General features: G+C 45.0%; 1 protein-coding gene across 1 annotated transcript in view; it reads right to left on the reverse strand.

The window, feature by feature from the left end:
• The window catches only part of LOC123994506 (monocarboxylate transporter 2-like), a 32,918-nt gene extending 12,502 nt beyond the window's left edge, over positions 1–20,416 (reverse strand). Inside the window, exon 1 of the mRNA XM_046297180.1 lies at positions 20,193–20,416. The gene's annotated coding sequence lies outside the window, so the exon portion shown is untranslated. The remainder of the gene's footprint in view (positions 1–20,192) is intronic.
• Between the last annotated feature and the right edge of the window lie 3,886 nt (positions 20,417–24,302).

The raw sequence follows: 24,302 nt of genomic DNA on the forward strand, positions 1-24,302 counted from the left end.
AGTACAGGGGAATGATGAAGGGGAAAATAGGAAAGAGAGGGTTGGTACAGGGGAAATATGAAGATGCAGAGGAAAGAGAGTCGGTACAGGGGAAATATGAAGAGGAAGAGGAAAGAGAGGGTTGGTACAGGGGAAATATGAAGAGGAAGAGGATAGAGAGAAGTACAGGGAAAATGAAGAGGAATAGATAGAGAGTCAGTACAGGGGAAATATGAAGAGGCAGAGGAAAGAGAGGGAGGAAGAGGATAGAGAGAGTCAGTACAGGGAAATATGAAGAGGAAGAGGATAGAGAGAGTCAGTACAGGGGAATGATGAAGGGGAAAAGAGGAACTAGAGGGTTGGTACAGGGGAAATATGAAGAGGAAGATGATAGAGAGAGTCAGGGGTACAGAAGGGAAAGTCATGAAGAGGAAGAGGATAGAGAGAGTCAGTACAGGGGAAATATGAAGAGGAAGAGGATAGATAGAGTCAGTACAGGGGAAATATGGAAGAGGAAAAGAGGCAGAGGAAAGAGGAAGAGGATAGAGAGAGTCAGTACAGGGGAAATATGAAGAGGAAGAGGATAGATAGAGTCAGTACAGGGAAATGATGAAGAGGCAGAGGAAAGAGTACAGGGAAATATGAAGAGGCAGAGGAAAGAGAGGGTCGGTACAGGGGAAATATGAAGAGGAAGAGGATAGAGAGAGTCAGTACAGGGGAAATATGAAGAGGATAGAGAGAGTCAGTACAGGGGAATGATGAAGGGGAAAAGAGGAAAGAGAGGGTTGGTACAGGGGAAAAAATGAAGAGGAAGAGGATAGAGAGAGTCAGTACAGGGGAATTATGAAGAGGAAGAGGATAGATAGAGTCAGTACAGGGGAAATATGAAGAGGCAGAGGAAAGAGAGGGGGTACAGGGGAAATATGAAGAGGCAGAGGAAAGAGAGGGTCGGTAGAGGGGAAATATGAAGAGGAAGAGGATAGAGAGAGTCAGTACAGGGGAAATATGAAGAGGAAGAAGATAGATAGAGTCAGTACAGGGGAATGAGGAAGAGGCAGAGGAAAGAGAGGGTCGGTACAGGGGAAATATGAAGAGGCAGAGGAAAGAGAGAGTCAGTACAGGGGAAATATGAAGAGGAAGAGGATAGAGAGAGTCAGTACAGGGGAAATATGAAGAGGAAGAGGATAGATAGAGTCAGTACAGGGGAATGATGAAGGGAAAAGAGGGAGAGGGTTGGTACAGGGGAAATATGAAGTGGAAGAGGATAGAGAGAGTCAGTACAGGGGAATTATGAAGAGGAAAAGAGGAAAGAGAGGGTTGGCACAGGGGAAATATGAAGAGGAAGAGGATAGAGAGAGTCAGTACAGGGGAATGATGAAGGGGAAAATAGGAAAGAGAGGGTCAGTACAGGGGAAAATGAAGGAAGAGGCAGGGGAAATATGAAGAGGAAGAGGATAGAGAGGGTCGGTACAGGGGAAATATGAAGAGGAAGAGGATAGAGAGAGTCAGTACAGGGGAAATATGAAGAGGAAGAGGATAGAGAGTCAGTACAGGGGAAATATGAAGAGGCAGAGGAAAGAGAGGGTCTGTACAGGCGAAATATGAAGAGGATAGAGAGAGTCGGTACAGGGGAAATATGAAGAGGAAGAGGATAGAGAGAGTCGGTACAGGGGAATGATGAAGGGGAAAAGAGGAACTAGAGGGTTGGTACAGGGGAAATATGAAGAGGAAGATGATAGAGAGAGTCAGTACAGGGGAAATATGAAGAGGATAGAGAGAGTCAGTACAGGGGAAATATTAAGAGGAAGAGGATAGAGAGAGTCAGTACAGGGTAAATATGAAGAGGAAGAGGATAGAGAGAGTCAGTACAGGGGAAATATGAAGAGGCAGAGGAAAGAGAGGGTCGGTACAGGGGAAATATAAAGAGGAAGAGGATAGAGAGAGTCAGTACAGGGGAAATATGAAGAGGAAGAGGATAGATAGAGTCAGTACAGGGGAATGAGGAAGAGGCAGAGGAAAGAGAGGGTCGGTACAGGGGAAATATGAAGAGGCAGAGGAAAGAGAGGGTCGGTACAGGGGAAATATGAAGAGGAAGAGGATAGAGAGAGTCAGTACAGGGGAAATATGAAGAGGATAGAGAGAGTCAGTACAGGGGAATGATGAAGGGGAAAAGAGGAAAGAGAGGGTTGGTACAGGGGAAAAATGAAGTGGAAGAGGATAGAGAGAGTCAGTACAGGGGAATTATGAAGAGGAAGAGGATAGATAGAGTCAGTACAGGGGAATGAGGAAGAGGCAGAGGAAAGAATACAGGGAAATATGAAGAGCAGGGAAAGAGAAGAGGGGAAATATGAAGAGGAAGAGGATAGAGAGAGTCAGTACAGGGGAAATATGAAGAGGAAGAAGATAGGAAGAGGAATGAGGAAGAGGCAGAGGAAAGAGAGGGTCAGTACAGGGGAAATATGAAAGGCAGAGGAAAAGAGGGAGGGGAAATATGAAGAGGAAGAGGATAGAGAGAGTCAGTACAGGGGAAATATGAAGAGGAAGAGGATAGAGAGAGTCAGTACAGGGGAATGATGAAGGGGAAAAGAGGAAAGAGAGGGTTGGTACAGGGGAAATATGAAGTGGAAGAGGATAGAGAGAGTCAGTACAGGGGAATTATGAAGGGGAAAAGAGGAAAGAGAGGGTTGGTACAGGGGAAATATGAAGAGGAAGAGGATAGAGAGAGTCAGTACAGGGGAATGATGAAGGGGAAAATAGGAAAGAGAGGGTTGGTACAGGGGAAATATGAAGATGCAGAGGAAAGAGAGGGTCGGTACAGGGGAAATATGAAGAGGAAGAGGATAGAGAGGGTCGGTACAGGGGAAATATGAAGAGGAAGAGGATAGAGAGAGTCAGTACAGGGGAAATATGAAGAGGAAGAGGATAGAGAGTCAGTACAGGGGAAATATGAAGAGGCAGAGGAAAGAGAGGGTCTGTACAGGCGAAATATGAAGAGGATAGAGAGAGTCGGTACAGGGGAAATATGAAGAGGAAGAGGATAGAGAGAGTCGGGACAGGGGAATGATGAAGGGGAAAAGAGGAACTAGAGGGTTGGTACAGGGGAAATATGAAGAGGAAGAGGATAGAGAGAGTCAGTACAGGGGAAATATGAAGAGGATAGAGAGAGTCAGTACAGGGGAAATATTAAGAGGAAGAGGATAGAGAGAGTCAGTACAGGGTAAATATGAAGAGGAAGAGGATAGAGAGAGTCAGTACAGGGGAAATATGAAGAGGCAGAGGAAAGAGAGGGTCGGTACAGGGGAAATATAAAGAGGAAGAGGATAGAGAGAGTCAGTACAGGGGAAATATGAAGAGGAAGAGGATAGATAGAGTCAGTACAGGGGAATGAGGAAGAGGCAGAGGAAAGAGAGGGTCGGTACAGGGGAAATATGAAGAGGCAGAGGAAAGAGAGGGTCGGTACAGGGGAAATATGAAGAGGAAGAGGATAGAGAGAGTCAGTACAGGGGAAATATGAAGAGGATAGAGAGAGTCAGTACAGGGGAATGATGAAGGGGAAAAGAGGAAAGAGAGGGTTGGTACAGGGGAAATATGAAGTGGAAGAGGATAGAGAGAGTCAGTACAGGGGAATTATGAAGGGGAAAAGAGGAAAGAGAGGGTTGGTACAGGGGAAATGTGAAGAGGAAGAGGATAGAGAGAGTCAGTACAGGGGAATGATGAAGGGGAAAATAGGAAAGAGAGGGTTGGTACAGGGGAAATATGAAGATGCAGAGGAAAGAGAGGGTCGGTACAGGGGAAATATGAAGAGGAAGAGGATAGAGAGAGTCAGTACAGGGTAAATATGAAGAGGAAGAGGATAGAGAGAGTCAGTACATGGGAATGATGAAGGGGAAAAGAGGAACTAGAGGGTTGGTACAGGGGAAATATGAAGAAGAAGAGGATAGAGAGAGTCAGTACAGGGGAAATATGAAGAGGAAGAGGATAGAGAGAGTCAGTACAGGGGAAATATGAAGAGGAAGAGGATAGAGAGAGTCAGTACAGGGTAAATATGAAGAGGAAGAGGAAAGAGAGGGTCGGTACAGGGGAAATATGAAGAGGAAGAGGATAGAGAGAGTCAGTACAGGGGAAATATGAAGAGGCAGAGGAAAGAGAGGGTTGGTACAGGGAAATATGAAGAGGATAGAGAGAGTCAGTACAGGGGAATGATGAAGAGGCAGAGGAAAGAGAGGGTTGGTACAGGGGAAATATGAAGAGGCAGAGGAAAGAGAGGGTCGGTACAGGGGAAATATGAAGAGGATAGAGAGAGTCAGTACAGGGGAATGGTGAAGGGGAAAAGAGGAAAGAGAGGGTTGGTACAGGGGAAATATGAAGAGGAAGAGGATAGAGAGGGTCAGTACAGAGGAATGATGAAGGGGAAAATAGGAAAGAGAGGGTTGGTACAGGGGAAATATGAAGAGGCAGAGGAAAGAGAGGGTCGGTACAGGGGAAATGTGAAGAGGAAGAGGATAGAGAGAGTCAGTACAGGGGAATGATGAAGAGGAAGAGGACAGAGAGAGTCAGTACAGGAGAAATATGAAGAGGCAGAGGAAAGAGAGGGTCGGTACAGGGGAAATATGAAGAGGAAGAGGATAGAGAGAGTCAGTACAGGGTAAATATGAAGAGGAAGTGGATAGAGAGAGTCAGTACAGGGGAAATATGAAGAGGAAGAGGATAGAGAGGGTTGGTACAGGGGAAATATGAAGAGGAAGAGGATAGAGAGTCAGTACAGGGGAAATATGAAGAGGCAGAGGAAAGAGAGGGTCTGTACAGGGAAATATGAAGAGGATAGAGAGAGTCGGTACAGGGGAAATATGAAGAGGAAGAGGATAGAGAGAGTCAGTACAGGGGAATGATGAAGGGGAAAAGAGGAACTAGAGGGTTGGTACTGGGGAAATATGAAGAGGAAGAGGATAGAGAGAGTCAGTACAGGGGAAATATGAAGAGGATAGAGAGAGTCAGTACAGGGAAATATTAAGAGGAAGAGGATAGAGAGAGTCAGTACAGGGTAAATATGAAGAGGAAGAGGATAGAGAGTCAGTACAGGGGAAATATGAAGAGGCAGAGGAAAGAGAGGGTCGGTACAGGGGAAATATAAAGAGGAAGAGGATAGAGAGAGTCAGTACAGGGGAAATATGAAGAGGAAGAGGATAGATAGAGTCAGTACAGGGGAATGAGGAAGAGGCAGAGGAAAGAGAGGGTCGGTACAGGGGAAATATGAAGAGGCAGAGGAAAGAGAGGGTTGGTACAGGGGAAATATGAAGAGGAAGAGGATAGAGAGAGTCAGTACAGGGGAAATATGAAGAGGATAGAGAGAGTCAGTACAGGGGAATGATGAAGGGGAAAAGAGGAAAGAGAGGGTTGGTACAGGGGAAATATGAAGTGGAAGAGGATAGAGAGAGTCAGTACAGGGGAATTATGAAGGGGAAAAGAGGAAAGAGAGGGTTGGTACAGGGGAAATGTGAAGAGGAAGAGGATAGAGAGAGTCAGTACAGGGGAATGATGAAGGGGAAAATAGGAAAGAGAGGGTTGGTACAGGGGAAATATGAAGATGCAGAGGAAAGAGAGGGTCGGTACAGGGGAAATATGAAGAGGAAGAGGATAGAGAGAGTCAGTACAGGGTAAATATGAAGAGGAAGAGGATAGAGAGAGTCAGTACATGGGAATGATGAAGGGGAAAAGAGGAACTAGAGGGTTGGTACAGGGGAAATATGAAGAAGAAGAGGATAGAGAGAGTCAGTACAGGGGAAATATGAAGAGGAAGAGGATAGAGAGAGTCAGTACAGGGGAAATATGAAGAGGAAGAGGATAGAGAGAGTCAGTACAGGGTAAATATGAAGAGGAAGAGGAAAGAGAGGGTCAGTACAGGGAAATATGAAGAGGAAGAGGATAGAGAGAGTCAGTACAGGGAAATAGGAAGAGGCAGAGGAAAGAGAGGGTCGGTACAGGGGAAATATGAAGAGGAAGAGGATAGAGAGAGTCAGTACAGGGTAAATATGAAGAGGAAGTGGATAGAGAGAGTCAGTACAGGGGAAATATGAAGAGGAAGAGGATAGAGAGGGTTGGTACAGGGGAAATATGAAGAGGAAGAGGATAGAGAGTCAGTACAGGGGAAATATGAAGAGGCAGAGGAAAGAGAGGGTCTGTACAGGCGAAATATGAAGAGGATAGAGAGAGTCGGTACAGGGGAAATATGAAGAGGAAGAGGATAGAGAGAGTCGGTACAGGGGAATGATGAAGGGGAAAAGAGGAACTAGAGGGTTGGTACTGGGGAAATATGAAGAGGAAGAGGATAGAGAGAGTCAGTACAGGGGAAATATGAAGAGGATAGAGAGAGTCAGTACAGGGGAAATATTAAGAGGAAGAGGATAGAGAGAGTCAGTACAGGGTAAATATGAAGAGGAAGAGGATAGAGAGTCAGTACAGGGGAAATATGAAGAGGCAGAGGAAAGAGAGGGTCGGTACAGGGGAAATATAAAGAGGAAGAGGATAGAGAGAGTCAGTACAGGGGAAATATGAAGAGGAAGAGGATAGATAGAGTCAGTACAGGGGAATGAGGAAGAGGCAGAGGAAAGAGAGGGTCGGTACAGGGGAAATATGAAGAGGCAGAGGAAAGAGAGGGTCGGTACAGGGGAAATATGAAGAGGAAGAGGATAGAGAGAGTCAGTACAGGGGAAATATGAAGAGGATAGAGAGAGTCAGTACAGGGGAATGATGAAGGGAAAAGAGGAAAGAGAGGGTTGGTACAGGGGAAATATGAAGTGGAAGAGGATAGAGAGAGTCAGTACAGGGGAATTATGAAGGGGAAAAGAGGAAAGAGAGGGTTGGTACAGGGGAAATGTGAAGAGGAAGAGGATAGAGAGAGTCAGTACAGGGAATGATGAAGGGGAAAATAGGAAAGAGAGGGTTGGTACAGGGGAAATATGAAGATGCAGAGGAAAGAGAGGGTCGGTACAGGGGAAATATGAAGAGGAAGAGGATAGAGAGAGTCAGTACAGGGTAAATATGAAGAGGAAGAGGATAGAGAGAGTCAGTACATGGGAATGATGAAGGGGAAAAGAGGAACTAGAGGGTTGGTACAGGGGAAATATGAAGAAGAAGAGGATAGAGAGAGTCAGTACAGGGGAAATATGAAGAGGAAGAGGATAGAGAGAGTCAGTACAGGGGAAATATGAAGAGGAAGAGGATAGAGAGAGTCAGTACAGGGTAAATATGAAGAGGAAGAGGAAAGAGAGGGTCGGTACAGGGGAAATATGAAGAGGAAGAGGATAGAGAGAGTCAGTACAGGGGAAATATGAAGAGGCAGAGGAAAGAGAGGGTTGGTACAGGGGAAATATGAAGAGGATAGAGAGAGTCAGTACAGGGGAATGAGGAAGAGGCAGAGGAAAGAGAGGGTCAGTACAGGGGAAATATGAAGAGGCAGAGGAAAGAGAGGGTCGGTACAGGGGAAATATGAAGAGGATAGAGAGAGTCAGTACAGGGGAATGGTGAAGGGGAAAAGAGGAAAGAGAGGGTTGGTACAGGGGAAATATGAAGAGGAAGAGGATAGAGAGGGTCAGTACAGAGGAATGATGAAGGGGAAAATAGGAAAGAGAGGGTTGGTACAGGGGAAATATGAAGAGGCAGAGGAAAGAGAGGGTCGGTACAGGGGAAATGTGAAGAGGAAGAGGATAGAGAGAGTCAGTACAGGGGAATGATGAAGAGGAAGAGGACAGAGAGAGTCAGTACAGGAGAAATATGAAGAGGCAGAGGAAAGAGAGGGTCGGTACAGGGGAAATATGAAGAGGAAGAGGATAGAGAGAGTCAGTACAGGGTAAATATGAAGAGGAAGTGGATAGAGAGAGTCAGTACAGGGGAAATATGAAGAGGAAGAGGATAGAGAGGGTTGGTACAGGGGAAATATGAAGAGGAAGAGGATAGATAGAGTCAGTACAGGGGAATGAGGAAGAGGCAGAGGAACGAGAGGGTCGGTACAGGGGAAATATGAAGAGGAAGATGATAGAGAGAGTCAGTACAGGGGAAATATGAAGAGGAAGAGGATAGAGAGAGTCAGTACAGGGGAAATATGAAGAGGAAGAGGATAGAGAGAGTCAGTACAGGGGAATGATGAAGGGGAGAAGAGGAAAGAGAGGGTTGGTACAGGGGAAATATGAAGGGGAAGAGGATAGAGAGAGTCAGTACAGGGGAATTATGAAGAGGAAGAGGATATAGAGAGTCAGTACAGGGGAATGATGAAGAGGAAGAGGATAGAGAGTCAGTACAGGAGACATATGAAGAGGCAGAGGAAAGAGAGGGTCGGTACAGGGGAAATATGAAGAGGAAGAGGATAGAGAGAGTCAGTACAGGGTAAATATGAAGAGGATAGAGAGAGTCAGTACAGGGGAAATATGAAGAGGAAGAGGATAGAGAGGGTTGGTACAGGGGAAATATGAAGAGGAAGAGGATAGAGAGAGTCAGTACAGGGGAAATATGAAGAGGCAGAGGAAAGAGAGGGTCGGTACAGGGGAAATATGAAGAGGAAGATGATAGAGAGAGTCAGTACAGGGGAATGATGAAGGGGAAAATAGGAAAGAGAGGGTTGGTACAGGGGAAATATGAAGAGGCAGAGGAAAGAGAGGGTCGGTACAGGGGAAATATGAAGAGGAAGAGGATAGAGAGAGTCAGTACAGGGTAAATATGAAGAGGAAGAGGATAGAGAGAGTCAGTACAGGGGAAATATGAAGAGGAAGAGGAAAGAGAGGGTCGGTACAGGGGAAATATGAAGAGGAAGAGGATAGATAGAGTCAGTACAGGGGAATGAGGAAGAGGCAGAGGAAAGAGAGGGTCGGTACAGGGGAAATATGAAGAGGAAGAGGATAGAGAGAGTCAGTACAGGGTAAATATGAAGAGGATAGAGAGGGTCGGTACAGGGGAAATATGAAGAGGAAGAGGATAGATAGAGTCAGTACAGGGGAATGAGGAAGAGGCAGAGGAAAGAGAGGGTCGGTAGAGGGGAAATATGAAGAGGAAGAGGATAGAGAGTCAGTACAGGGGAAATATGAAGAGGCAGAGGAAAGAGAGGGTTGGTACAGGGGAAATATGAAGAGGAAGAGGATAGAGAGAGTCAGTACAGGGGAAATATGAAGAGGATAGAGAGGGTTGGTACAGGGGAAATATGAAGAGGAAGAGGATAGAGAGAGTCAGTCCAGGGGAATGATGAAGGGGATAATAGGAAAGAGAGGGTTGGTACAGGGGAAATATGAAGAGGCAGAGGAAAGAGAGGGTCGGTACAGGGGAAATATGAAGAGGAAGAGGATAGAGAGAGTCAGTACAGGGTAAATATGAAGAGGAAGAGGATATGGAGAGTCAGTACAGGGGAAATATGAAGAGGAAGAGGATAGAGAGGGTCGGTACAGGGGAAATATGAAGTGGAAGAGGATAGATAGAGTCAGTACAGGGGAATGAGGAAGAGGCAGAGGAAAGAGAGGGTCGGTACAGGGGAAATATGAAGAGGAAGAGGATAGAGAGAGTCAGTACAGGGTAGATATGAAGAGGAAGAGGATAGAGAGAGTCAGTACAGGGGAAATATGAAGAGGAAGAGGATAGAGAGGGTCGGTACAGGGGAAATATGAAGAGGAAGAGGATAGATAGAGTCAGTACAGGGGAATGAGGAAGAGGCAGAGGAAAGAGAGGGTCGGTACAGGGGAAATATGAAGAGGAAGAGGATAGAGAGAGTCAGTACAGGGGAAATATGAAGAGGAAGAGGATAGAGAGAGTCAGTACAGGGGAATGATGAAGGGGAGAAGAGGAAAGAGAGGGTTGGTACAGGGGAAATATGAAGGGGAAGAGGATAGAGAGAGTCAGTACAGGGGAATTATGAAGGGGAAAAGAGGAAAGAGAGGGTTGGTACAGGGGAAATATGAAGAGGAAGAGGATAGAGAGAGTCAGTACATGGGAATGATGAAGGGGAAATAGGAAAGATAGGGTTGGTACAGGGGAAATATGAAGAGGAAGAGGATAGAGAGAGTCAGTACAGGGTAAATATGAAGAGGAAGAGGATAGAGAGAGTCAGTACAGGGGAAATATTAAGAGGAAGAGGATAGAGAGAGTCAGTACAGGGGAAATATGAAGAGGAAGAGGATAGAGAGAGTCAGTACAGGGGAAATATGAAGAGGAAGAGGATAGAGAGAGTCAGTACAGGGGAAATATGAAGAGGCAGAGGAAAGAGAGGGTTGGTACAGGGGAAATATGAAGAGGAAGAGGATAGAGAGAGTCAGTACAGGGGAAATATGAAGAGGAAGAGGATAGAGAGAGTCAGTACAGAGGAAATATGAAGAGGCAGAGGAAAGAGAGGGTTGGTACAGGGGGAAATATGAAGAGGAAGAGGATAGAGAGAGTCAGTACAGGGTAAATATGAAGAGGAAGAGGATAGAGAGAGTCAGTACAGAGGAAATATGAAGAGGAAGAGGATAGAGAGAGTCAGTACAGGGGAAATATGAAGAGGAAGAGGATAGAGAGAGTCAATACAGGGGAAATATGAAGAGGAAGATAATAAAGAGAGTCAGTACAGGGGAAATATGAAGAGGAAGAGGATAGAGAGAGTCAATACAGGGGAAATATGAAGAGGAAGAGGATAGAGAGAGTCAGTACAGGGGAAATATGAAGAGGAAGAGGATAGAGAGAGTCAGTACAGGGGACATATGAAGAGGAAGAGGATAGAGAGAGTCAGTACAGGGGAATGATGAAGGGGAAAAGAGGAAAGAGAGGGTTGGTACAGGGGAAATATGAAGAGGATAGAGAGAGTCAGTACAGGGGAAATATGAAGAGGAAGAGGATAGAGAGAGTCAGTACAGGGGAAATATGAAGAGGAACAGTGGGAGAAACCGTTGAAAAGCTCTCTGGGTAGGGGAGCTGGACAATAATGATGATAATGACATCTCCACTCCCTCTAAGATTAATGTCTGTATTGTAAACATAGGCTTGAAAAACGAATAAAAAATGTAAGTTATAAAAAATGTATAATAAAAAAAGCTCTCATATGTGTACTACTTTTTGACTATTCTCTCCCACAAATGTGGACCATTAGGCACAATATTCAGAGGTTAAAGGTTGTTTGGAGACAACTGTAGCTAACACCAATACCACATTGACAATGGCATGTTTTAAGTGTGCACCCTACTGAAAATCAGTTTCCCACAGGTTGAGGCCATGTCCCTTTTGTCATTTAAACTCTTGACTGCTGGGTCATAAGACCAGATCTCAGCTCCAGAATGCACGTGAGCACACTGACAGAGTTAATCACCCTTGTCACAAGGTTGAGTTTCTACCTGAAACCAGATCAGCTCTTGCCCCACCCACTTTTCACCTTGAGGGTAGCCCCCTCCACCCCCACCCCCCATTCTGCCCTCACATTTCAGGAAGGTAATGGAGTAATGGAAACCAGAATGGGTGGAAAGTGGAGTGACAGGGGAGTGGTGTACGGGCAGCAGTGACCAAGATCACGTGTCTTTATTGACAAAGCAAACATGTCTCTGATCGTATATACACACATACACCACACATACGCACTTTCTAAATTGTTCAAGAGATATCATGGGTAAGAGGCAGCTGCTTAGTTCCAGACACACAATCTACAACAACCGATGAGTGATATTAATATGTGCCTCCGTGATCCAACGAGCTTAATTAACATTCCATTTTTTTCTCACATACGTTGACATAACACAACCAACCACTGGCTTATGAAGGTATTTCAACATCACAAGTAAAAGCTTATTTAAATGGGATTATCGTAGTTTAGTAAAACATGCTCAGCCATACTCTAGACGATACAGCTTTAACAGGGGCATGGCATGGCTTTGATTAGGTGGGTTAGAAGCATGAAGGTAGACCCATAGCTCTCAAGGCGACCCATAACACACTAACTCTATCCAAGGTAAAGAGTTGAGGAAAGTGGTTGAAGTTCCAACCATACCAGAAGGGGACAAAAGCACTAAAACTAGAACCTACCATTTCAATCTCAAGAGTGTCTGTAAAACGGGCTCCATGACAACAACATGGTGCAGTGGCATCAATAAATTATATCAGTCTCTGTCTCTCATCAAGTCGTGGCCAGATCAGATTGCACTGCTGTGGAGCCTCATTCATATTCAGCCCCATCTCAGCTGTCAACGGCAGGCAATTAGCTATACTATAGTCGCCATGTGCTGTGATTGGCTGACCTTTCAGAAGAAAAAAGGAAAACGTGAATGAAGACAGTGACTCAACGTCACTATAAAGACGTTTAGAAAGCCTATTTAAATCTTATGCTAAAACTGATAGTAGTAGAATTTTTGGATTTTATCAGCTGGTTTATAACACACACACACACACACACACACACACACACACACACACACACACACACACACACACACACACACACACACACACACACACACACACACACACACACACACACACACACACACACACACACACACACACACACTCTCAAACACAACATTGTTTAGGTAAGGAATATCTCCAGCCCAGCTTTTCTAAATAAAGACGTTGTTTCATCACGACTATGTAAACACAGTTGTTATTTAACAGGCACCATGAGTATTTGTGACCTGTATAATGTGGGCTTAACGGAGGGTGAAGTGGTAGAGAAAGGGTCATCCAAGGTCGTTCCTACAGGCGTTCCGGGCATCTTCACGTCACTCTTTTCAGGTGTTTTGACTTACAATATTTTTTACATTTCTAACTTAAGCTAAAATGTTTGCTAATCACTCAGATATATAATTCTCTGTGCATATTCCCATTTGTTGCTCTTTTAATTAAACTCAAAGATTATCTATTTTTCAAACATCCATATGGTGATAAAGTCTAATCTGATTATTGGCCGGGGTTGATAGTGGGGTTGGTTGATTGAACGTGACGACAATGCATCACGGGGTCTCAGGACTCATAAGCTGCTTAGGTTTATAAGTCTGAATAGTATAGTGAAAATACCAAAACACACCGTGTAAGCGATGATAACAGTCGCACAAAAAAACTTTCCGTGAGTATACAAAACAAGTTTGATTAGGCTATTTGACTTACATGAGCCTACTTGTGTTTTTCAAGAGAAGTTTATTCATTCTTTGTGCGCCACAGTAGTTTCTCCCCTCTCCCCATGATGTCATCATGTGTCCTCTGTAATGTGTCTTTCCTCTGTTTGGTGTCTCAGAATATCAGCTGACACAGAGGGATGGGCAGATGCTTTCACAGCCAGAGACAACCAACCACAGTCCCGCCCAGCCAGAGGGATGTGTCCCGTCTAAGCCAATCACAAGGCACTTCAGATGCCTGTCCTTGCCCGTTGTTGAACTGAGCAAACAGTGTGCCCACCTTAGGTCTACCTGTGCTCAAAACACTCCTGTTATCTTAAACTTCAGGGAAGGTTAAATGGACAATGGAGCCTTAGAATTAGAATGCAGAGGCAGGTAGCCAACAACTATAACAGCATTCCTCTAATTGAATTATCTCAATGACAAGCTGATCAGAGCATGTAATACAATAGTGTGTGTGTGTCGTTGGTTTGGCAGTTTGTCAAGCTGGTAGGTCTGCATTTTCCTCCAAGGTCGAACCTGAGGGATAGCTTGACAGGCTGCCTAAAGTCTTCCCTCAGACATCCATGGCCAAGGTAAACTGATCCTAGACCTGTGCCGACTAAGGGGTACAACTTCTGAGCCTGTCTGTGTTCTGTTTCAGGTGAGCTACATTGAGTAACCATGGAGCCTGAAACAGAGAAGGCGTATAACTGAGTTAACGGACACAATGCACCACCTGCAGCAACACGACTGACTGCCCATGAGCCATATGATGATCAGGATGGGTGGCTTTGTGTCTCTTGGTACACCCAACAAGATTATGTAGGATAGAGTGTGCAGAGCGAAAATGAAAAAGCATAGGTAACCCACTCAGAGTTATCTTGGCACCACGTAGGCAGAACGATTTGAGTAAATATAGAACCACTCTGAGGCTGGTTGCAGTTTTGAGCTTTGCAAATTACGGGATAATCACACTTTTTTTTTTCATTGACATGTTATAATTTAGGTTTTATAAATAGCAGCTACGCCAATTGCCACGGTCATAGAGGTGAAGTAGAACAATATATCATATCTAGTAACTGCATTTGACTTCTGCCTAAATGTAAAACAGGCAGTAATAGAAGTTTCTTGTTGGGCCCTTGCTCAGAGGTATGAATGTCATTCAGGCATTGCGAGGTCACTAGCGTCACCATGCTGTCGTCTGGTTCGTGTATCCACAGGCCTTCGGGCAGGCACAGGCCACCCCTGTGACAGTCTAGTCCTCAGGGCATCTTGTGTCACCTTGGATGAAACTGACAAGAAGATATGAGCCAAGTGTTTTCATTAGCATCATACACTACCTGGTTGAGTAGGTCTGAATAGCCTGTGGGAGAGGAAGACATGAGGAAGAGGTGGAGAGCAAATCAATTGAGAGGGAGAAGATGAGTGCTTGTAAAAGGGACTTTCCAGGTGAACAGAATGGAGAGCCGTTATTGATCCCATCTATCAAAATCATGTTGATTGATTATAAGAATTCAGGGAGAATATCTCCAGAGCAGAAGCCAAGAGAAATGTCTACTCCACCTTCTCTTAATGTCGCTGGTTCGAATACCTGAGCTGACAAAGGTGTAAAAAACCTGTCCATGTGACCTTGAGCAAGGCACTTAACCCTAATTTGCTCCAGGGGCGCCGTACTACTACTGCTGACCCTGTGAAAGCAACACATTTCACTGTGTATGTGACAATTAAACATATCCCCCCCCCCCCCACCCCCTTTTTATTTTACCTCACAGCACCAATGTTCTCGAAACAACAGCCAGAGAGTCTTGTACAAAGTCACAACAAAAGACAGTAAGTATCTGCTTTCCACCAGACACTGGGTGATGAATTCACACAAAGCTCACAAGGTCATCAATACAATATCAGTGTGCCTCCAGTCTGACGTCCTTCACTATCAACAGATGAGTTTTAATACATAATATACAGCGAGGAGTCTAGCGACCATCAACCTGTGACACAAATGAGTGTCACAAATAGAACACTGGAAATCATGTGTATACAATACAGATAAAAGTCATAAATATGCTAAGTAATGTGTTAATTACTCTTAACTGAATATTAACTTTATCCATCTGAAATGTTCCCCATTGCAGTGCTCTACACAATTCTGTGTTGTCTTTCAGAAGCAATTTTCCTTGACCATTGCCATATGTCAGGCCATACTGCAGGTGCCCATCCCCCGCCCTCGCCCCAGTCAAAACGTGTTCCTATACAACATGCTTTCCATACCTGTTGGCTTATTGGGGCGGCAGGTGGTTTGAGCGTTGGGCCAGTAAACAAAAGGTTGCTGGATTGAATCCCCAAGCTGACAAGGTAAAAATCTGTCATTCTGCTCCTGAACAAGGTAGTTAACCCACCGTTCCCCCGGTAGGCCATCATTGTTAATAAGGATTTGTTCTTAACTGACTTACCTAGTTGAATAAAGGTTAAAAAAATGTATATATATATATATATATATATATATATATATATACAATTCACATTGAAGCAAGTCTAAGAAGTGGTAGATCTGTTCTAGGTGTGCTATTTCTATGCTCACCATTAAAAGAGCTCACTATGTGGTAGTGGTACAGTGAATAGATCTGAGGGTCTAAGAAATTATACTCTGCTGGGTGGAATTTTAAATCCTATGTCACCATTTTCCACTGACACTTTGACCTCAACCAAAGCACGTTTTGCGCGTCGAACCAGAATGGGGTTTCTACTTGAGAAGAACAAATCAGGAATTCCAGAAACAGTCTGTGTTTGGTGGTAATATGGTGGTAATATTAACGTTTTGAAGCCTCTTCTTGAAAAAGGAAAAGTCTGCAAGTTATACTATAAGGCCAACAATTGAACCTTTGTTTAACTAGGCAAGTCAGTTAAGAACAAATTGTTATTTACAATGACGGACTTCCCCAGTCAAAACCGGACGATGCTGGGCCAATTGTGCACCGCCATATGGAACTCCCAATCACGGACAGATGTGATACAGCCTGGATTCGAACCAGATACTGCAGTGACGCCTCCTGCACTGAAGTACAGAGTCTTAGACCACTGCGCCACTCGGGAGCCCAAAAGGAATGGCAGACCTATAATGCACATTTCTATGTGAATTTGGTCAGGTGGCCCAAAAAGTTGCATATTGCAGTTTTCATGATAAAGGCTACGCACGAAAGCAAACTGTTGAAACAAATGAACTCTCATTCTCTCAATACGTTAATTTGAGGACTTGGCATGTCAAAAGTGTAAGCCAGGGTGGTGTTGAAGGGGCTTGTAGCCTTTTTGAAAGCAGGCATCTGACCTCAAGGTCACCTGAAAGTAATGTATGTACTGTAGCAAACGTGTATCCGTACAACTAGCTCATCATTAACCACAACTGCCAACTCTCACTTCACACAAAACGATTCAACTTTAACACAAACATTCATCAAGATGGAAAGTAATCTACCAGACACACTGATCCAGTATACAGTTGCCTCTTTGAAGACCTGTAGAGGTAGTAAAGACGCAACAGGAACTACAACCTCCATGGTTTCTCAATAGAAGAAAGACTACTGAGAGACAATGGGGCCATTGACAGCCAGAATAAACACCCTGCCCAGCAGTCAGGGGTCTTTCCATGAAAAGAATCAATAGGTGTTTTACATCCTATTATTGTAGTTTCTGCTTTCTAACTTCTATGGCAACACACCCAGAAAGTAGTCTTACATGAACAACTGGTAATGGAAAAGCAGACAATAAGTCTATCTACCACATTTAGGGCTATAAGGAGACATTTTGAGACCTGTTAATATAATGGCATTACAAGAGTAAATACCAAGTTACTACACAGGTATGAGAACAACTTGGTGTAAAGTGTTACCGGGTGCCTTTTACTACAGGTTCTCTTAACCCATTACCGAGCTGATTCTGTTCAAATGCATGGGTGGTGACTAAATCTACCATCTACCAGCTAACCACACCCACTTAGACTACTTAATAGACATGTCTTCAGATGCTAAGTAAGTACCTTTAATTACCATGGAAGGCCTTGAGTGGTGCCTGCGCGTAAGTCAGCAGATTGTAGTCAGCGATGAATTTAGCTCACCCAGTGTGCCAGGTAGGTGGTGTAACTTTTGGAACTGTTCCATTGGTCTTTAAGTGCCAACTCGGCCCTCCTGGCGCACAGGGCGAGCTGAATCAAGTGGTGATTTCTGTCTAGGCAGAGTGTCATGGCCCGCGAGCAACATCCAGTGCTGCCAGTGCCAAGAACCAACCTGTTAATCCATGCCAATATGTTCTGCAGCGTCAAAACCTAAGTAATGGTATGGGCAAACATGACATATTACACCACACATTTTAAGTGTAAAGTTTTAGTAGTTTGATAACGGTGTGTAGATGATTCTTCTAAATTCTTGTACAACAAACAATGTTTTTCATTAGCTTACATTGATTTGATGGACATTTGATCCAAGTATTTGTTTGAGAGGGGGTCAAATGGGGACCACTGAGTAAGAGTTAGGCTACGTAAACGCCAAACAGGACATTCATAACTGGAGAAAAAGCATAAACAAACTGGGCTCTGACCGAACATGAACTGTCTCTTACAACCTCTTTTGATAAGCTACGGCTGTAGAGGACTGCTCAACTACTCACAGGGGATTAGAGTCTGAGCTCCACTTCCCTCCCTGTTTTCTACGACGGCACCATGGGACTGGAGCACTGGACACAGCACCTAAGCCACGTTGTTGATCAAGGGTTCTTGTGCCAGGCTAGGGACTTACTGAAGGTATGCAACCTAATACCTACCTGACTCCAGTTGACATATTACACAGTATACATCTAATGCATTTCTATGCCTAATATACTGTGGTGTAGGACACTGGAAATGGTTTCCTATTGAATCGTGCAAGCACTTATTAAACATCAAAAGCACCAAAACTGGACAACGGGAACAGCATAATAGATTGTATACTAGGGCCGGAAATTGCCAGGGAGCTCACATCATGATATTATCACGATATTTAAGCTGATTATACGATATGTATTGCGATTCTCACAATTCTATATGTATTGCGATTCGATACTGAGATTTTATTGCAATTTGATGTTCCAAATCTGCAAACATATGGGAACATGTTTCTCACTATATCTACAGCAGAGAGACAAGAGAGAGCATGAGAAAATGAGTTTTGATTAGTCATGGAAATAAAAGTGCTGGAAACATATTGGCTCAATATTTAAAAAGAAGATGGAGAACAAGCTTAAGGATTAACAATACCAGAGTTTTGGCACAGGTACAGCCGACTAGCACTAGCTAATGCTGATTAGAAAATCATTATTATATCTATATATTTGTCCAAAATAATATTGCTAAATGTAACTGTATCGATCCCCCCCCCATCACTATTGCAGCTTTGTAAATACTATATCAACACCACAAACTTGTTTGGGAATTATTGTAACACCTAAGTGTTAAAACCTCAGCAATGTTTAAGGCTTGATTTTCTACCCACATGCTCAGGGGGAACACTGCTTTAGTTTACATGAAAACAGTGAAACACATTAGAGCAGAGGACAATGAATGTGGCTTGAGGGCTATGACAACCTTCCAGTATTTAGGATCGAGTCAGAGGTCATGTTACCCAAATCACAACAGTGAAAGATGGCCTACGGGCTGCTGATGGTGGTTGGCTGGTCACTGCTTGTTTTAGTCACGATGAGAAACCATTTCCCCTGTGAGATGGCCGTCTATAAAACTGATTTATCTTCAGAGGGGTTGGGAAGCCAGATGGATGGTGAGGCTAAGAGGCAGATGACAACTGGTTGTGGAGATGAGTCAGCTTAGCTTGAAGCTAACCATCCATGTATTATTTAGCTACATAGACTAGCGCACTAGAATGCACCATTTCTATTGGGATTTGAATGTTTCCTAGACATCTGTCAGGTCAGCTATGAAGTGGTGGCTCAATAAAGTGGAGAGGCCCCTATCTAGGTTACAATACAACAATCTTACAAAGGTTTCATTCATGTCTGCAATGTCTACATATTACCTTTCCTTTAGTAACCCAAAGAAAGTAGTCCAGTACCAGAGGCAGAACCAGCCTACGCCAGTACCAGAACTTCTCCAATAGGCCTACCAGAGAGCAAAGTAATGACCTGGGGAGGAACGTGAAAGCCCCTGACGTGCATTATGTGCACATAGCCAGATCTATGGCCCATTGTTATTTGTCTACATTTCTTTCAACAATGCAAGCCATATATTGCCCAATTTCCCATAGCATCTTGCATTACCCAAGAACCAGGCAGACTTCGCTGCTCATTTTGTAAAAAACTGTTTTATCTCGTGCTATATCAAGTCAAGGTGGAAAAAAGACAGACCAAATGTGATTGACCGATGTTATATTTAAAGCGCACCAGCTGACCCGGAGAGTGAAACATCCTCTGCTTGGCCCAAACCTGTTTACGAAAAACCTTCAGATCAGATCCTTAGATAATAATAGACTCGTATGATTTGGTAACTGTGTCATCTCAGTGGGAAAATGGTTACATTATATTAGGCATCGAGACGCACGGGATGAGAAGAGAGATGTACAGTAAACCTACTGATCAGTGATGCCTCAAACTATGATGCAATACCCGCGTGTAGATCCTAATCCGTGTAGTCAGATACTCTGTGTGCGTGTGCTGCTGACAGAAACCGGATGGAACCAGCCAAATATGCATATCATAGTCTACACTGGGCCTACATAAAAAAGTATTCATAATTATCTAGGCTAATGTAGTCTATAAGCATCATTCGCACAATATTGGGATTAATAAGAGAAACGACTAACATGTCTGTCGGTGCCACATTTGGTTAACTCCGTGATTACGCACAATATATGTACATTTCAAGCTGAATCATAATGTAATTCAAAATCCAGCCTATTGTTTGCTTTATAAAGCATGTAGCCTAAGTGGTGTAGGCTATTGTTGTCACGATGACCAAGCATCTATCTAAATGCCGAAGCAAAGCGTATCATTGTTGGACAAAAATAATAATCGTGAACGCACGGGCAGCTGTTCAGAGTTTCGTAAAGCATTATTCCATAACGGATAACTTTCAGGAAAAACGCATATTACCTTTTGCGAATATAGGCGCGGTCTATCCCCAAATGTGGTATGTGGTCCTTGGTCGCTGACCTTGTCAGTGTTGCGGGAAGATGGGGCTGTATTCTATTTGAATTCGTTTACTAGGAAGCTGAATGTGACGTAGAGCGTTGAAAGAAGGCGGCCCGACCTGCTGTTATTCTGGACCACGGGTAGCATAGCGAGCATAGCGCTAGAGACAAGAGACCGGCAAGAGCATCAAGTAAAACCACCCGGCTTGCGCTCCAATACCGGTAGGGAGGAGAGGGGGGCGTTTGACAATTTGTTTGTGGGTGTTTCTCATTCTTTTGTTATTGAAACCTTGTGGTTTAGCGTCTGCTTCCACTGGAAGAACGCTCCGCGTGTTGTGCCCCATTCAACACTTCAAAACAAACTCGAAGTAGGTCATCCGATTTATCACAGGGATTCTTTTAAACAGTCATGTAATGAGGGAGTTGTCTAAACGCTCGTTTCATGCTAGCAAACTATGCATCAAAAGTATTATAGCAAATATAATTTCACATCACCTATGTTGGCCAATTTGACCAGTTTGTTTACCTGTTTGAAGAGCAATTGAATCCTAGAGCGCCAATCGCCCATAAAGGCGTTAGGTGCAGCGTCCAACTTGTGATACACATTTTGTAACATGCAACAATTTCAAAGGTTTTACTGAGTTACAGTTCATAAAATGAAATCAGTCAATCAAAATGAGTTCATTAGGTCCTAATCTATGGACTGGGTATACACATATGCAGCTGTTGGTCACAGATACATTTACCTTAAAAAAAAAGGTAGGGTCGTGGATCAGAAAACCAGTCAGTATTTGGTGTGACCATAATTTGCCTCATGCAGCACCACCCATTTAATTTGCATAGAGTTGATCAGGTTGTTGATTTTGGCCTATGGAATGTTGTCCCACCTCTTCAATGGCTGTGTGAAGTTGCTGGGTATTGGTGGGAATTGGAACATGCTGTAAATCCAGAGCATCCCAAACATGCTCAATGGGTGACATTTCTGGTGAGTATGCAGGTCATGGAAGAACTGGGACATTTTCAACTTCCAGGAATTGTGTACAAATTCTTGTGACATTGGGATGTGCATTATCATGCTGAAACATGAGGTGATGGCAGTGAATGGCACGATAATGCGCTCAGGATCTCGCCCACGCAACGCCACCTGCCTGGCTAGTGGCGACCCGTCATTCAGGGCAGGTGAGCCTCACCTGTTTTGATCCCCACATTTTTTGCAACAATTTTTTGGGGGTCTCGTCTGTTTTGCATGTTATTTTGGCATTAATACGTGTCACATATCAGTTTGCAAACAATGTAAAATATATATTTTATATATATATATATTACAGTGCATTCGGAAGGTATTCAGACCCCTTGACGTTTACCCCCTCTGGAACGCTTCAATGGAGAGTCGAGCACATGTTGGGCTTTCTAGCTCAGTGTCCTCATTTTCAAGCTTCAGCCCTCCTTCTTCCCCTCAGATTGCGCCAAGATAGCCTATCTCATCACGCTGATGTCCGGGAGGGCTCTCACCTGCGCTACTGCTGTGTAGGAACAGCAGCCGGCCATATGCGTTAGTCTGGAGGGTTTCGTGGGAAAGGTTAAGAAGGGTTTTTATGCCGTGTTCTCTGGGAGAGAAGCTAATCCAGTTTCGGCAGAACTCCTGCAGTGTGGCTGACTACGAGGTGGATTTCCGCACTCTGTCAGCGGAGAGTGCTTGGAACCAGGATGCACTGTTCGATATGTTCCTGCACGGCGTCTCGGAGGAGGTCAAGGGTGAGCTTGCTGCTCGAGATTTACCTACAGATCTTGATTCCCTCATCGCTTTGACCATCTGAATCAATGGTTGACTACGGGAACTAGGGAGGGAGAGGAAATTCGACTTCACTTGCACGTCCAGGGATTCCACCTTGCCTCCGAGTCACCCGGGAAGTCCCCAACAATCCCTTTGCTGTGAGCACCTGAGGCTTCCCGACCTTTCCTGAGGGTTGCCGAAGACGGCTGAGCCACCGCTTCCCAAGCCTATGCAACTAGGTAGAGCTGGGCTTTCACCAGCGGAATGGCAATACAGGATCTACACAAAGAATTGTCTGTATTGCGGGGCGCTTGGTCATTTTGTGTCATCTTGTCCTTTAAAGAGATCAGGCTCACTGGTAGGAGTGAGTCCTCTGATGGGCCATATGAAGAACTTTCCTGCTTCCTTTGCTCGCACCCTTTTAAATGCCATTCTGCTCTGGGGAGGCCAGTCTAAATCTCTCCGGGTCCTCATTGACTCTGGGGCCCAATGAGAGTTTTTCTGATGCTTCCCTGGCTTCCGAGCTGAACAGCCCCACTCAGCCCCTCTCCACTCCTAAGGATTTTAGAGCGCTGGATGGGCGCTGTATAGGCCAGGTCACTCATATTACCACTCCCATCAACCTACTGGTGTCAGGGAATCACAGCGAGACTATTCAATTCCTGCTCATCAAGTCTACTCAGATTCCTGTGGTATTGAGATTCTCCTGGCTCCAGTGACACAATCCCTTCATCAACTGGTCTACTGGTTCCATCATGGGCTGGAGTCCGTACTGCCAGACCCAGTGTCTTAAGTCAATGCAACCTGCCCCGGACGTCTTCCTGGGTGCTTGGAAGGTGCTCCGCCATTCCTGTGAAGTACCAGGACCTTCAAGAGGTGTTCAACAAGGCCCAGGCCACTTCGCTTCCGCCACACCGACCTTATGAATGCAGGATTAACCTTCTCCCTTGCACCACTCCACTCCGGGGATGACTGTGCTCATTGTCGGGACCGGAGACCAAGGCTATGGACTCCCTAGCTGCAGGATTTAATACGTCCTTTGTCCTCTTTTTCCAGCGCAGGTGTTCTTCTTTGTGGAGAAGAAGGACAGCACCCTGCGCTTGTACATCGACTACCAGGGACTCAATTACAAAACGGCGAAGAACCGCTACCCGCTACCACCCATCTCCTCGGCCTTTGAGCCGCCAAGCTGGATCTATGGAACGCCTACCATCTGGTGCAGATGCGGAAGGAGGATGAGTGCAAAACCACTACGATGCCATTTGGCCTGACCAACGCCCCTGCTGTGTTCCAGGCTCTGGTAAATTATGTTCTCTGCGACATGTTGAACAGATTAGTCTTTGTCTACATTGATGACATCCTCGTCTTCTCCCGCTCTACCCAAGAACATGTGCTCCACGTCCGACAGGTTCTTCAACACCTACTGGAGAACCAGCTGTTTATTAAGGCAGAGAAGTGTGAGTTCCATCGCTCCACCATCCCCTTTCTGGGGTACATCATCTCGGCTGGGAGTGTCCAGATGGTTCCTAGGAAGGTGAGAGTGGTGGTGGATTGGCCCCAGCCTTCATCCAGGATGCTGCTTCAATGTTTCCTGGTGTTCACCAACTCCTATCGTCACTTCATCTCGGGTTACAGCACCCTGGCTTCCCCCCTGTCAGCACTCACTTCATCCAAGGTTCCGTTCACGTGGTCCCCTGCTGCTGACCGGGCGTTCCAGGACCTCAAACACCACTTCACCACTGCTCCCATCCTGGTTCATCCTGACCCTCCCCGTCAGTTCGTGGTGGAGGCCGATGTGTCGGATGTAGGATTGGAGGCGGTCCTGTCCCAGTGTTCTGCCCTAGACCTGAAGCTACATCCCTGCGCCTTCTTTGCGTCAATGCCACGGAGAGAAACTACGATGTTGGAAATCGTGAGTTTCTCGCAATGGAGATGGAGGAATGGAGGCATTGGCTGGAAGAGGCAGAACATCTGTTCTGTTCTGGACCAACCACAAAAATCTGGAGTATCTCCGCACCGCCAAACGCCTCAACTCCAGGCAAGCTAGATGGGCCCTGCTGTTCGTCACCCTTTCATATCAGCCGGGATCCAAGAATGTCAAGCCGGATGCACTCTCACCATTATAGTCCCACGGTTATTGCCCTGGAGCCCGACACCATCCTTCCCACCTCGTGCCTGGCAACTGCACTTAGATGGGGTCTAGAGAAACTAGTCAGGGAGGCACAGCGTTCCCATCCAAACCCCGGGGGGGGGTCCTGATAATCGGATGTTCGTGCCTGACGCGGTCCACTCCGCGGT

This window comes from Oncorhynchus gorbuscha, linkage group LG14 (assembly GCF_021184085.1).
Source record: "Oncorhynchus gorbuscha isolate QuinsamMale2020 ecotype Even-year linkage group LG14, OgorEven_v1.0, whole genome shotgun sequence".
Lineage (NCBI taxonomy): Eukaryota > Metazoa > Chordata > Actinopteri > Salmoniformes > Salmonidae > Oncorhynchus > Oncorhynchus gorbuscha.